At 38.2% G+C, this 13,371-nt stretch overlaps 1 pseudogene; it reads right to left on the reverse strand.

Moving 5' to 3' along the window:
- Positions 1-6,846: 6,846 nt before the first annotated feature.
- LOC135199323 (protein zyg-11 homolog B-like) overlaps positions 6,847-13,371 on the reverse strand; it is a 49,485-nt pseudogene continuing 42,960 nt past the window's right edge.

A 13,371-nucleotide genomic window follows, 5' to 3' on the forward strand; every position in this document is an offset into this window, starting at 1 on the left:
CTCCAAACCAGGCCCGGCATACGGGAGACGTTTTGATTTTTAGGGCTCCGGCGTAAGAGGGTTAAGAAGTATCTTCTCTCGGTCCCTGCTCGAGTTTACGAGAAAGAGCCTATATAACAACAGGCGTAGAATGTAACAATCATCTAGAGGTTCGTTACAGGATTGCAAAAGTCCGTACGAATCGTCTCGATAGATTACTAACATGCTAGGTATTTTAATTAAGTGGTGTTCTTTTATGGTTGTCTGAGAGGGTTATTTCCTCTTCAGTATGTGAAGTGTAATGTGTTACGTTAGCTTTGTGTGTGGTTCAGGTGGTCTAACTATCCTAGCATGAATGCCCCTGTAAGAGAGGTCTAGGGTTTCCTGTCAACAAATTGGTCACGTCCAGCTTGTCGAGACCCTTGTTGTTAGCTTTCTCAACAACAGGTCACATCCTAGTTGAGAGCTTACTAAGGTTTAGCAGGCTAAGAGGCAGGACCTACGAAGTCAGCTACCTTAGCAGGTAAGGAACTTAATAAATAATTTAAAAAATTAGTTAATTTTTGAATTATGACGATAATTGCTGTCTGTGACCCACCTCCAAATGTGTCAATCAGCTATATATATACCTCCAGGTAAGTGTCTGCATAAAAATGATATTGTTATGATACAATAAAGTTTTATGCATACTTACCTGCAGGAGGTATATATAATTAAATTCCCACCCTCCTCCCCTCAGGAGAGCAAGGTTCAGAGAAAATCTCGAGGAAAAACGGGGAATACTAGTTCCAAGTACCAGCGCCACGGGAACGTGGGGGAGATCACCTGAACTACCAGTGGTCTAGCGGTTGCCGAGAGTTTTGAAAATTCTGCCAGTGCGAACAGACAACAGAATGTTGTTTGACAGAGTTTGCATCTGTCAAACAACAAAGACCTTCACGATCCTTGAGGGGTCTGTGGAATCTCGATTCTAGCTCACCATCTACTTTTTGTCTCGCCTGTTTTCTCGGAGTCAGACACTCGTGCGAGTCAGGCGACATATAGTAGCCCTGAGTTTCTTGTTGACGAAGTCGATTGCGGACGACGTTGGGTTGCGTTGATACACCCCCAAGGTTTGCTTAGATTGAATCGCCCAGGCAGTCCAGACATCATCCTTCAGAAATAAAGGAAATAGTGGCCTTTTGGTCTTCAGGGTACAGCCTTGCTGTCCTTGATTCGTCTGACTGGTCAACTGGTCGTTCACCAACTGACTTTAGTACAGACGTAGTCTGAAGTTCTTGATGTCAAAGCATTCGAACCTCTCCTGCCTGTTAACTTCTTGTATGTGATCAGGAAGGCCTTCTTCTAACCACCCTAGATACGACAAAGAGGGTTAGTGAGATTTTAAGCCATCGTCACAAGTTTTGGCTTTAGAGAACACAGGAGTGCTCTCTAAGCCTTTCGTTATGGCCTAAGAATGGAAACCCTTTTTGTCCTTGGGCCAGGATCTTGGAAGCAAGGATGGCACAAGTTAGTGGGGAGGAGCCAGAGAGAGTCCTGTGCCCTGTCAGGTCTCTCAAGTTTTATCTACTTAAAATCAAGAAAGTCGAAGTCAGTCGGGCAATCTGCAATGTTCCGAAAAAGACCAGACTTGCCCATATCGAAGTTTTAGGTTAAGGAGTTCTTTCAAAAAAAAAAAAAAAAATGCTCCTTCGTTGTGTTTGCACAAAGATTTGAAATCTTTTTATCTGAATGCTCACGAGGTGAGGGCGCGGCCTCTGGAGCATTTTCAACAGAGCATGGCACTCAGCAACATCCTGAGTACCATATTTTAGCAAAGCAACTCTGGGTTCACTTCACACCTCTCCCTGCGAGATGTGAAGATGGCATATGAGATCTGCTGCTCGCTAGGGCCATACGTGTCTGCAGACACAATCTTGGGGGCAAGAAGTACTACTCATCCTATCCTGTAGAAAATGGTTAGGAAGAGCTCTTAATTTAGTTGTGGAGTCGCTGACAACGGCGACTTCTTAACTCTGAAGCCTTAGTTAACACATTAACTTTGGCTAGGTTGGTCAGGTGGTGATATATAATTATATATATATATTTATTTTACTTCTTAGCCCTCATGGTATGGTCAATATGGTCTAGTCACATTGTGGTCACGCCCCCGTTGACAGATCATCTGGAGTGCACCAGCTTTATAGGTCTCTACCTCGCTGGCAACTCTAGTAAAGCAGAAGCAGACTTGGGTGACAGTAAATCACGAATCGGCTATGCTAACAGGTGGAACCAAGATGTAAATCATCTGCATGCATTTGTGTCCCAAAATCCTCTATTCTGTCCCTTCCCACCTCCAACGGTGGGGTTCAACTATATATATATATCTGACAGGTAAGTTCATGAGCAAAAATGATATTGTTATGATACAATAAAGTTTGTTCATACTTAACTGGCAGATACTATATATATTCAAGTACCCACCCACCTCCCCTCAGGGGACAGTGGAAATAAAAATTATGAATAGAAAATGGGAATGGTTCCTGATACCCGCCTCCCAGCGGCGGGAATGGGTACTAACCACCTGGCCGACCACTGCGTGTGTCGGAAGTTTTTTTTAAATTCTGTCGGACTTCAGAAAATACAGCTATATATATACCTGCCAGGTAAGTATGTGCATAAACTTTATTGTATCATAACAATATCATTTTACAATTTACCAATTTTCAACTCTTTGAGTCAGCCTAGAGAAATTATAAAATTTCACACATTCATCTGGTCAAACTCCAATACATACGTGTAGATTTACTGAAATAGGTATTTTTACACTTTAGGTAAAATAATGATGAATTGTTATACTTTGTTATTTCACAGATAATGGAAGAAGTCATGGGATTCCATGTGATCCGTGCTCCAAGCGTTGTTGGAGGTACTGGTGTGATAGTAGTGGGGCCAAATGATATTCAGGATTCCATGAGCACTGTTGTGAAAAAGGGACAAGTTGTTGGGCTAATATCCAGGAGTTATCTATCTTCCAGTACAACCTATTTTCTTCCAGAGCATCGGTAATCCTTTCATCTTTCGCTGTGCTGATGGTATCTTGATAGATGGTCATGATAAGAGGATTTCAAAGTCACTTTTCAGGTTAGTTTTATGAGCAAATTTTGTTTTAGGTAATATAGCAGAGAATTCATTTTGTTTATTTATTTTGACTATGATGTATATTTATTTGAAGAAGACTTTAGTATATATTTTTACTTGCATAGAGATTGGTGGTTAATTAAAGCTACAGGATCTAACAGGTCATTACCTATTATGTACCAGATCTCTGTTGCTTGTAGGAAAAAAATCATAGGAAGTTTGTTTGCATGGATTAAAGATAGACAGCACTCAGTTAGCTACCCATCTTTGTTTAGTTATAAAATAAGTGGTTTGTAAATTTTTTATAGTATTATGTTGGAATTGTCATGAAAGAAATTATTTTATTTTGTCATCTTTTAGATGTTTTCCTTTGTTTTCCAGTTTGGTCCTATTTCTCCCTTGTGATATGAATATTTTACTAAGTGAAAATCTTTTGTTGAGTACTATTCTGTCATTGATTCACATACTACTACGTATTACAGTTCACTCACCTCGATCTCACTCTCTTAGGTCCTGTGTTAACCGTGACCGGGTTGGAAGCTTTCCAATTGCCGACACTTCTTGGCTGACAGAATATCCTTTGAATCCTCTTAACGTCGGCCAATACGTTAATAATCAAAGTAAAGGTAGTTTTGTATCTCGACTTTTTGTGCAAATTTCCATCTCACCAAGTTGTCTTCTTTGTCTTATTCTGTGAACATCTTAGACTTCATCAGGTTATGAATCCTGCTACTTCTCTCTGGTTGCCTTCTTCCATTCTCATCACAGGCCCAAACTACCTGTCTTTATCAATTTTAAAGTTGCTGGACTTCATAGCATCTTAAACATTTTCACATTAGTGAATTAATTTTTAGGATCTGATGTGAAAATGTTTCATTGTATGTGTGAACTGTCATCAGATCCCTGTAGAGGGTAGTGCCGGCATTGCACCTCAGGCAAGTACACTGTAGGATTACTAAGGTTCTTTGCAGCATCCCTTGAGCCCCTAACTGCAACCCCTTTCATTCCTTTTACTGTACCTCCATTCATATTCTCTTTCTTCTATCTTATTCTCCACCCTCTCTTTAATTAGTTGTTTCATAGTGCAACTGTGAGGTCTTCCTCCTGTTCACCTTTCAAACCTCTTTTACTCTCAATTTCCCTTCCAGCACTGAGTGACCTGGGTCCTAAATTTTATATTCCAATTCTGGCTGCCATCAGATCTAAGTATTCATGTGTCCTTCTTTACATGAGATCTTACCGCTCTTCATCGTGCTACTTCCTTTCTGATCAGTGTGTTGTTTAGGACACCACCACATCTCTCATCAGCTCATTTGTAATATGCTCTTTCCTATGTTCTACTGCCAATTTCAATTACTATTGATGTTTGGGAACAGCTCGGTATCTTTTGGTAACTTTCAGTTGCTTACCTTTCCCTTGTATAAATTGAAAGTTAATTTGGTCATGTACGTAATGGAATGGAATATAAAATTTAGGCCTTAGGCCAAGTGCTGGGACCTACGTGAAAGGGAAATTGAGAGTGAAATGTTTTTAAAGGTTTAATGGGAGTAAAACGTTTTGCAGTTACGCTATGTGAAAATTGTTAGGAGAGGGTGGAAAGTAAGATGGAAGAAAGAGAATTGAATGAGGTATGGTAAAATGAAAATGAATGAAAGGGGTTGCAACTAGGGGACAAAAGGGATGCTGCGAAGAACCTTATTTAAAGCCTACAATCACTGCATTAGGTGCAACGACACTATTACCGTCTTACGGAGATCGGACCATGTAACATATAACAATGGCAGTTCCTTCTTGTGGAAGCTATTCCCAAATTAATGATCAAGTCTTGTACCTCAGCAAGATTTATTAGTCGGTATGAAGGAAGCACAATTTATTAGTCGGTATGAAGTAAATTTTTTTTTATTACACTGTAATGATATGCAGTTCTGCTGTGTTCTTCAACCTTTTATAATTTGCAAGTTTGTTTACTTTAGTAATTAGTTTACCAGTTCAGAAATCACTATTCCAGGTTACCCAAGTAATGTGGCTTACCAAGAGTTGACCATAGACGGAAGACACATCCACCTGCAGGAACGATGCTTTATCCCCAACTTGTGGTATTCTCCCCCAGAAGGAATCCCAGTGTGTGACATTCCACTACGTGTTGTCGCTTTGATTGCTACCAGAGATATCAAGTGTGGGGAAGAGCTCTTTTCAGATTATTTCACTATAATTAAGTAGCGTTATTATCCAAAATTAAGCGGCTGGAAGGAAACCAATCTCGTAAGAAAATATGAAACAAGAAGGCAGTGCCAAACTATGCTACGCTGTTTATTATAATTCTCAAGAAACAGTGTTTCAAATGTCTCTAGGTTTTCATCAGTTGCTTCCCTGGATAGAAAAGTATGTATCATTAGAGAATTGAGAAATGACTCGCATCTTTCTGATTGCCCTGGTGCTTAGTGAGGTATATACTTCAGCATGATTAGATAAATAATGTAATAGTATTGTATTTAACTTGTTCTTTCAGCAAGTTTAGCATGCCTCTGCTATGGTCATATTTGACACATTCATAATAGCAGGTAATTTTTCAAGTGTTCTGCTTAGTCTTTCAAGTGCTGGTAAGCACTTGTAGGCAGTATATTGTTCAGTTTAGAATTTGCACAGGAATTTACAAGTGGAAATGTATTGGGATATGTAATTTTGCAGATGGCCAGACCCACAATGACCTGATGGGTCACTGGATCTATTTTGGTTACTCAGTTACAATGCCTCCATTGTTTCAATTGGGAAAATTCTGTTATGTTCTAGTCTTGGCATCTCACATGAGGCAAGTATGGTTTTTACATTGAAAATATATTTCTTAAATGGTTGGAAATCCCTTCATTAATATTTTCTAGAAGCTATAGATGTTACATAGAAATACATAAAGTTTTTCCAAGACAAAACAAAAACTCCAGGCATTGGAATTTGTCACATTTACCAGTTACGTTAAAAGTTCATATGCTCTATTGGATGAATCACGTAAAAGATAGTAAATTAATTTTTGCTCTGTACGTAGAGAACAAAAATTAAAGTTCCGTAGTATAACACTGATTGGTTGAGTAATTTAATGTTCCCTGCTGTTGTGACAATTTCATCAAATGTTTTAAAACTGTATTAAAATTAAGTTTTCTCCATACCAGGGTTAGAGGTCTGATGAGCCCTCTTCAATTTTCTCTAGTCAATGTTTTCACCTTCACCATTTTTCAGGCTTTCACGAGTCAGCAAATTCTAACTATTTCTCCGAGTATCTGAATACTGCTCCTCACCCTTTGCAACCCTTGACCGAAAATCTATTTTCAAGCCTCTTAACACCAAAACTCTCACCTACTGACTTATTTGTAAAATGGCCTAGACACTGGATATTGTACTGTCTGTATGGTGTTTTTGACGGTTGCATGGAACCAGTGGTTATTCAGAAACGGGGCCAACGGCTTTACGTGACTTCCGAACCACGTCAATAGTGAACTTCCATCACCAGAAATATACATCTCTAACACCTCAATGGAATGCCTGAGAATCGAACTCGCGTCCACCGAGGTGGCAGGTCAAGACCATACCGATCACGCCACTGAGGCGCTCGATATTGTAGTCACACCTTTTCTGAATCTTTTACTGTAAATGCCCAAGGCTGGGCTGGTACTTATATGATATTTTGACTAATATTTAATTTTCAAATATTTATTTAAATTAGATTTTTATCACATAATGGATCATACGGTTCAGTAAATTTTAGATATATTTATTCAAGTAACAGAAATTTAAACTAACTAGTGATGATACATTTTGTAAAAACCATTAACATTATAAAATATTATATATCCTTTGAATAACCATTTTCATGAAGAACATCTACAACTCTTTCGGCTAATTCCCTCACAGAAGCATTAGAATCCGGTAAATTTACCAATTTCAGGAGGACGTCATCGACGCCTTCTCTGACAAGCATGCGGCAGTAGCGTTTACCTGCAATATGAATGAAAATTACATCAGTTCTTAAAATATTACCATGACAAAATACAGTGCATACTTAGCGCTTATGAAATGAGAGATTTTTCACAGACACTTTGGGTAATATAAGTGATGGTGTCAACTAGGCTCCTGTGAGCACCAAGAAGAGTTGGAAGGCTCCCAACCTACATGAAAATGATGAAAAGGAGGCTAGAGATGAATGGAAATTTCCAGATAAAGTTCAAGACAGAAATGAGAGGTGGAATTCCAGAGGCCCTAGTTATGCACAGGATTCGAGCCAATGATAACTGTACATCCCTTTAGTAAGTCCACCACTGAGATGCATCACTTTAAGGATTGTTAAAATGAAAACTGAAAATCAGAGCATGGTAAAATGACAAAAGTTAGATGACTGGATTCGAAGAGAACAAAAAAGATAAGCTGTGAAGTACAGGAAGCAATGCAACTGAGGTTAAGGGGTATTGCTAAGAACCTTCCGTACCCATTACAAAATATAAGAGTTAATATTCCGAAGAGCAAAGGTAAAGACCAACTTCCGATGTGAGTGGCTAAATTCTTCCTTTACCTATTACTATACCTGACACATAGTAGTATTCTAGAACCCCAGTTGTGTTTAGTCTTTACTAGATAATGATGCCTGAAAAAAAAAGTACTTTTCATAAAACTACCTGTACTATCTACAAAGTTAATGGAATCTCATGAAATGGGTGTTGGATATTTTATTCTACCATCATAAGAAATATTACCTTTTTAAATAAGAGTTTCCTAGGGTCTTAACATTTTGGACAAGACAGCCTGAAAGTCGTTCTCCCTTTGATGGTAATTATACCATCACTGGAATGTATTCTGTTTGGTCATCTTTCCACACATTCTACTTCAGCATAGAAATTCCCTTAGTTCCTGTACCACATAAACTAGTGTGCGTTATTCACTTAAAGACCATTAGGATTCATGTGTTCTGTTGAGGTGCCAAAATTATCAACAGGCCAGAACCATAGTCTCTCATTTTTTTATTGCTAAACCCTACAAATCTGCCTGACAGTATTACTGATGACAATGGCTAGAGTTTAAAAGCTGTTATAAGGCCTTAATGTTATTGTTTATGCATAAATATAATTGTTGGTTGATTAACCTGTAAGTGTTTGGTTGATTAACCTGTAAGTGTAAGCTTTCTTTGCATTAATAGCAATAAGGTTTGGTACATCTTGAATGCATTTTATTTTGAATGACGACAGAGAAATAGAAAAACTGTGGTACAGAAATTATCCATTTATTTTCAAGGATCTTTAGTGACCTGAACTTTGAAATTCCTCCAAAACAGTTTTGAAATAACATGAGCACCAATTGTCAGTAGAAGAGCTTCACTGTATTCTCACTGCAGAAACTGATCTAGCTGATGGTTGAAAATATAGGAAAAACTTTAAGGAATGTGACACATGAAATGTTACAAACATTCTGGGTTACAAAAATAATTTTCAACTGATAACTAAAGAACAAATATCTTATGAGATTTTTCTTACTGTTTTTCGTAGTCACATGATGCAATGCCCACACTGCCCAGAGTTGAACCTGGTGCATGTTCAGGGCTGTCAGTAGAGGGATGAAAGGCTGGAATGATCGGTATGCAACCATTTCCTCCTTGGGTTCCTCCCAACTTATGACGACCTTGCCCTTGAAAAAGAGGAGACATTTCATGCCTGATCAGACCATATGTATACTGTGTCAGATATAATTTGAAATGACTAAATGTGATGCAGTAAGCACGGTTATATGATTGAAGTGCAATTTATCATTGCACACAGCTTACCTCTCTTTAGAATATAAGCAAGCGATGCAGAGGTAGAAAATTTCAAAATTACCTTAAAGTATTATATCTCCCCTTGCGTTTGTCACCCAGTTATAAAGTATAAGTGGACATGTTTTATTCCCAAAGGGTCAATCATTCACAAATATGTCACTCACGAAACTTTTACTTACAAGTTCTTCCAGCAAGTCTTCTTTCGATATATTTGATCGCTTCCAAGACTCTTGACTAGCACAAACAAGGTGAGCTACTATACCAGCGGCAAAGTAGCTGACGTCCACGTTAGGGGACCATAGCAGGGACCTGGAAGGCAAGGAGAATATAAAGTGCAATTCACCTTTCATTTAAAGCAGACTAAGCACTGAGAATATTGTACTTGTGGCTCATTCAAAACACTACAAGCATCCTAGTAAAATAGTTTAATCCAAACGTTAATTCATCCTTCTAAATTCATAGGTCTAGCCTGCAGTATTTACTTCTTTGAGGTAGAAATTATTACACAGTAAAATTAAAGAACATGGCCAGCTAGGTGGGAACACCTAAATGGAAGAGAAAAGTACTAAATAATGCAGAAAGGTAGGAATTTGCATCCTGAAGTATGCAACAAAGAAAATTTAAGTCTACTGTGCAAGGCACAGTTCAAAGTGTAACTCCTATAAAGCTACAATTTACTGTGTTCAATTATTACTCACTTCAACTGAGCTACGAAACCCTCATTAATGAGCGCACTTCTCAGAGGGGCAACTTCTGCTATGTTATTGAGTAGGCCCAAAACTTTTGTCTCCACAGCTGCATCTTTGCAAAACACAGTGAGAAGTTGCAAAAATAATTTGAGTCCTTCCTCCTTCAAGAACACCTGGCAAGTGGCTGGAGATTCATCTGCACAAAAAAAAAAAAAAAGGCAAAAGGAAAAAGTTAAAGCCCTACAGTCAAAGAACTGCATTCGGATTTGCCAGTACAAATGACAGGTATGTTCTACAAACACCCTGGACTATACACATTCGTTGGTACAAACTACACAAAAATATTTTTCTATATAAATCAAATAACTATCAGATATATTTACATTGAAAAAACATCACCTGACCAAAGACAGTCATTTACAATTTTAAAAAGTACTTTTCTGGGGGATGTTGGAGGACTTCAGTTATCTCCTGTTGAATTTCAAATGAAATTGTAAATATTTTAGTCTTTAAAATATTAGTCTCAGTGATGTGACACTTCAAAGTCAGTCTTTATCTTTTATACTGTGTGTTGGGGGGGGGGGGGGGGGGGGGGGGGTTCTCAGGTCTACTCAATACAATAGAGAAAACAGGGCGATGAGTCCAGGAAGTTTGGAATTGCTCACATATAAGTTCCATAATATACTGCAATCATTATTTTTATTAATTCATCCCCTCCCTTTTTACTGTACCTCCTTTCATATTCTCTCTTCCATCTTACTTTCCACCCTCTCCTAAACTGATTTATTGTGCAACTGCAATGTTTTCCCCCTGTTAACCTTTCAAACACTTAACTATCAGTTTCTGTTCTAGCGCTGAATGACCTCACAGATGAGACCACAGGATCATATTTTGGGATTCTAGTAAGGATGGACCAAAAGAATTGGTTTTTACAAGGGGGGAAGGGGGGGGGGGGGGGGGGGGGCGACAAAAGAAGCATTAGATGTGGGATGAAAGAGAGTTACAAGCTAAAGAAGCTGGACAGCTAGGTGGGAAGGGACCCAATGTGATAAACAAAAGAAAAAATATAAGCCACAGAGAACAATTTGGGGTCACAGATAAGGTGCTGACCGAAAACCATTAAATTCCATCTACTGCGTTGTGCAACGCACCCTGCAAACGAGCGTCCTTCTGATGGGGTCAAGGTTATTTAAAGGGTAATACTTAAAGAGAAAGAATGGCACAGAGAGAGCAGCTTTCTCAGAAGTCAACTCACCTGTTAAATTCCACAGGGCAGACAGAGTAAATTTCAGAGTGATGTCCACAACGCCTTCCTCCATCCTCTTCTTGACTAAGCTTAACAGTTTCTTCATGTACATGCTCTGAGTAAAGTTAAATAATTGTAAATCATAATGAACAGCTAAAACATAACTACATTCCAGAACATTTTCTTGGAGAAGTCGGCAAGCTCACTTGGAATTGTGAATAGTACACAAAACATTTACCAAACACCATAAATGTTAGGGGTATAAACTAAGCATAATCAAAGAAAAATGAACCTATCCCACTTTCATTTCAAATATACTATTAATGTTGCAGGTCATTTTCATTACAATTATTGATAATAATAAGGTATGATGAAAAAATTTATACGTGTGAACTATGAAGAATTGTTTCTTACTTTTTATATCAGGATAAAGAGTTAGTAAAGCAACTATGGGTTTGTTGTCTAAATATGCCAAAAGTTCTACAAGGTTATTTTCCGAAATGTATAGCTTCCATTACAAACCTGAGCAGGAGCTTCTGAAAGTTCTCAGTAAATACATCAAAGTTTTACAAGAACTTCAGAAAGGGTCAAAGTACAAAAACTTCTGTAAAACACACGTATGATGACTGTTTGGTAATAATTTTGATACATTTAGACAGCAAAGCCACTACTAAACTATTTTACTCAGTCCCCGGTTATCGGCGATCAGGTTTCATGGGGCTTGTCTAGTGTAATAAAATCGCCGATTTATGGCATCATGACAGGCCAAGTTCCAGTTATCGCACCATAAGGGCGCCAATAATAGAGTTATGGCGCCATAACATACTTAAAACAGAGGTGCCATAAGGGTGCTTATGGCACCGATAACTGGTTATTTGCGCCATTATGGCCCCATAAATCACAAGAACCCCCGCTGATAACCCCGGGGACTGCCTGTATTAACTTATATTCAAATATACTTTATGACAAAACTGAATACCAATGCGAAAAACTTTGTAAAAAAAAGTTGACTTCAGTGTACCTCTGAGCAAGGCACTAGAGCACAAGTGCCAAGACTTTGGAAGGGCATGGTACAGTGACAGCCTGAGATCTGACAACATGCTATGTGATCAGACCAGCCCAGGCAACTAAACAGGTACTACTTAAGATAACACAGCATCTACAAATAGCAACAAGAATATTCAGATTATCCTGTCAATTAAGGGGCACAAAGACAAGAGAGGCTGATGAGAAAGTGGATAGACTTCACCCAAGAAAGGAATAAACAAAGGGAAGGCACAAGATGGAAACAGCTGGAGGAAGGTCTTTAAAATACTGCAAACGCAACTAGATATTAAACTGAGAGGATAGTTGAAAGAAAGGGATTTTGAATGCCCCGCCCCACAATAAAAGTTAAAAAATAATTTTTTAATAACCACACTACTGGTCTACTGTCAAAAGACACACATCATATGTCACTTGGCATTTCAGAGTTAAAAATATTTAAAAGTAATAAGATACTGTACCACAGACAATATAACAACTTACCCTGGCTCCCAGGAGTGCAGTTTGTGTCGTCGAAATTTTAGCTGCCAAGCAAGAATAGAACATATCGCAACGGCCATTCTGTCGACTGATGGGTCGTTGAAGGCGAGAAGGCAGTCTAACACCAACTTGGCGCCACCAATATTTGTCAAACGATACTTCGTGTAAAATACGATCACAGCATAGAGTAAGAAGTCCATTCTTCTGTAACTGTGAGAAAAAATATAACAATGTAATTTATGGGCTTAAAAACATACTACCTACTTCCTACTTTCCAAAAAACATAAATCTTGCTTGGCACATGAATAATGAGTTTGCTTAATGATGGATTTACAGAATACCACAACAAGCAGACCACAGATCATTTTGTACCCTGTGATACAAGAATAAATTTCATGCAAAAAATTATGTTTGAAGACAAAGTATATTGCCAAAGCACTGTTTACATTATTATTGCATAAAAGCTTTCATATATTGACTGAAACCCAAACCTAAATCTTAATACTTGGGCGAGGGATGGGGAAATTACTCATCGCGTCAGTGTTGTGTGAACGACATCTCTGAGTATATGAGGATGAATCTGTTCCCCTAGGGACGATTTAGTGAGGTTATACAGACACGCTGTGCCAGCTAGCTGTATCGCACTCTGCTTGCTGTTCATGTTCATCACAGGTAGTATAAGCTGTAAAAATAAGATCAGCTTTAGTCAGACAGTTTTATTAATATTAGCATTACAGTGAACCTAGTATTCGTGGACTCATGCATTTGTGGATTTCTCTCTGGAACATATAACCCCTTTTATTCACTGAAAATTCGCCAATCCATGGTATTTTTCTTTAAGTAATTTCAACAAATTCCTTTTTTTATATCAATTTCAGCATAAAATGCACTTTTTGTCAAAAACCTATTAAAAAAAACCAGGTATAAACATTTTTTTTAGGTTTTTTTCTTGAGTTTTATCTAATAAAATAGAGTTTTAAGCATTTTTATGGGGGTTATCAACTATTCATGGGTTCAAGCTA

The sequence above is a fragment of the Macrobrachium nipponense genome, chromosome 25 (genome assembly GCF_015104395.2).
Source record: "Macrobrachium nipponense isolate FS-2020 chromosome 25, ASM1510439v2, whole genome shotgun sequence".
In the NCBI taxonomy this organism is placed as follows: Eukaryota; Metazoa; Arthropoda; class Malacostraca; order Decapoda; family Palaemonidae; genus Macrobrachium; species Macrobrachium nipponense.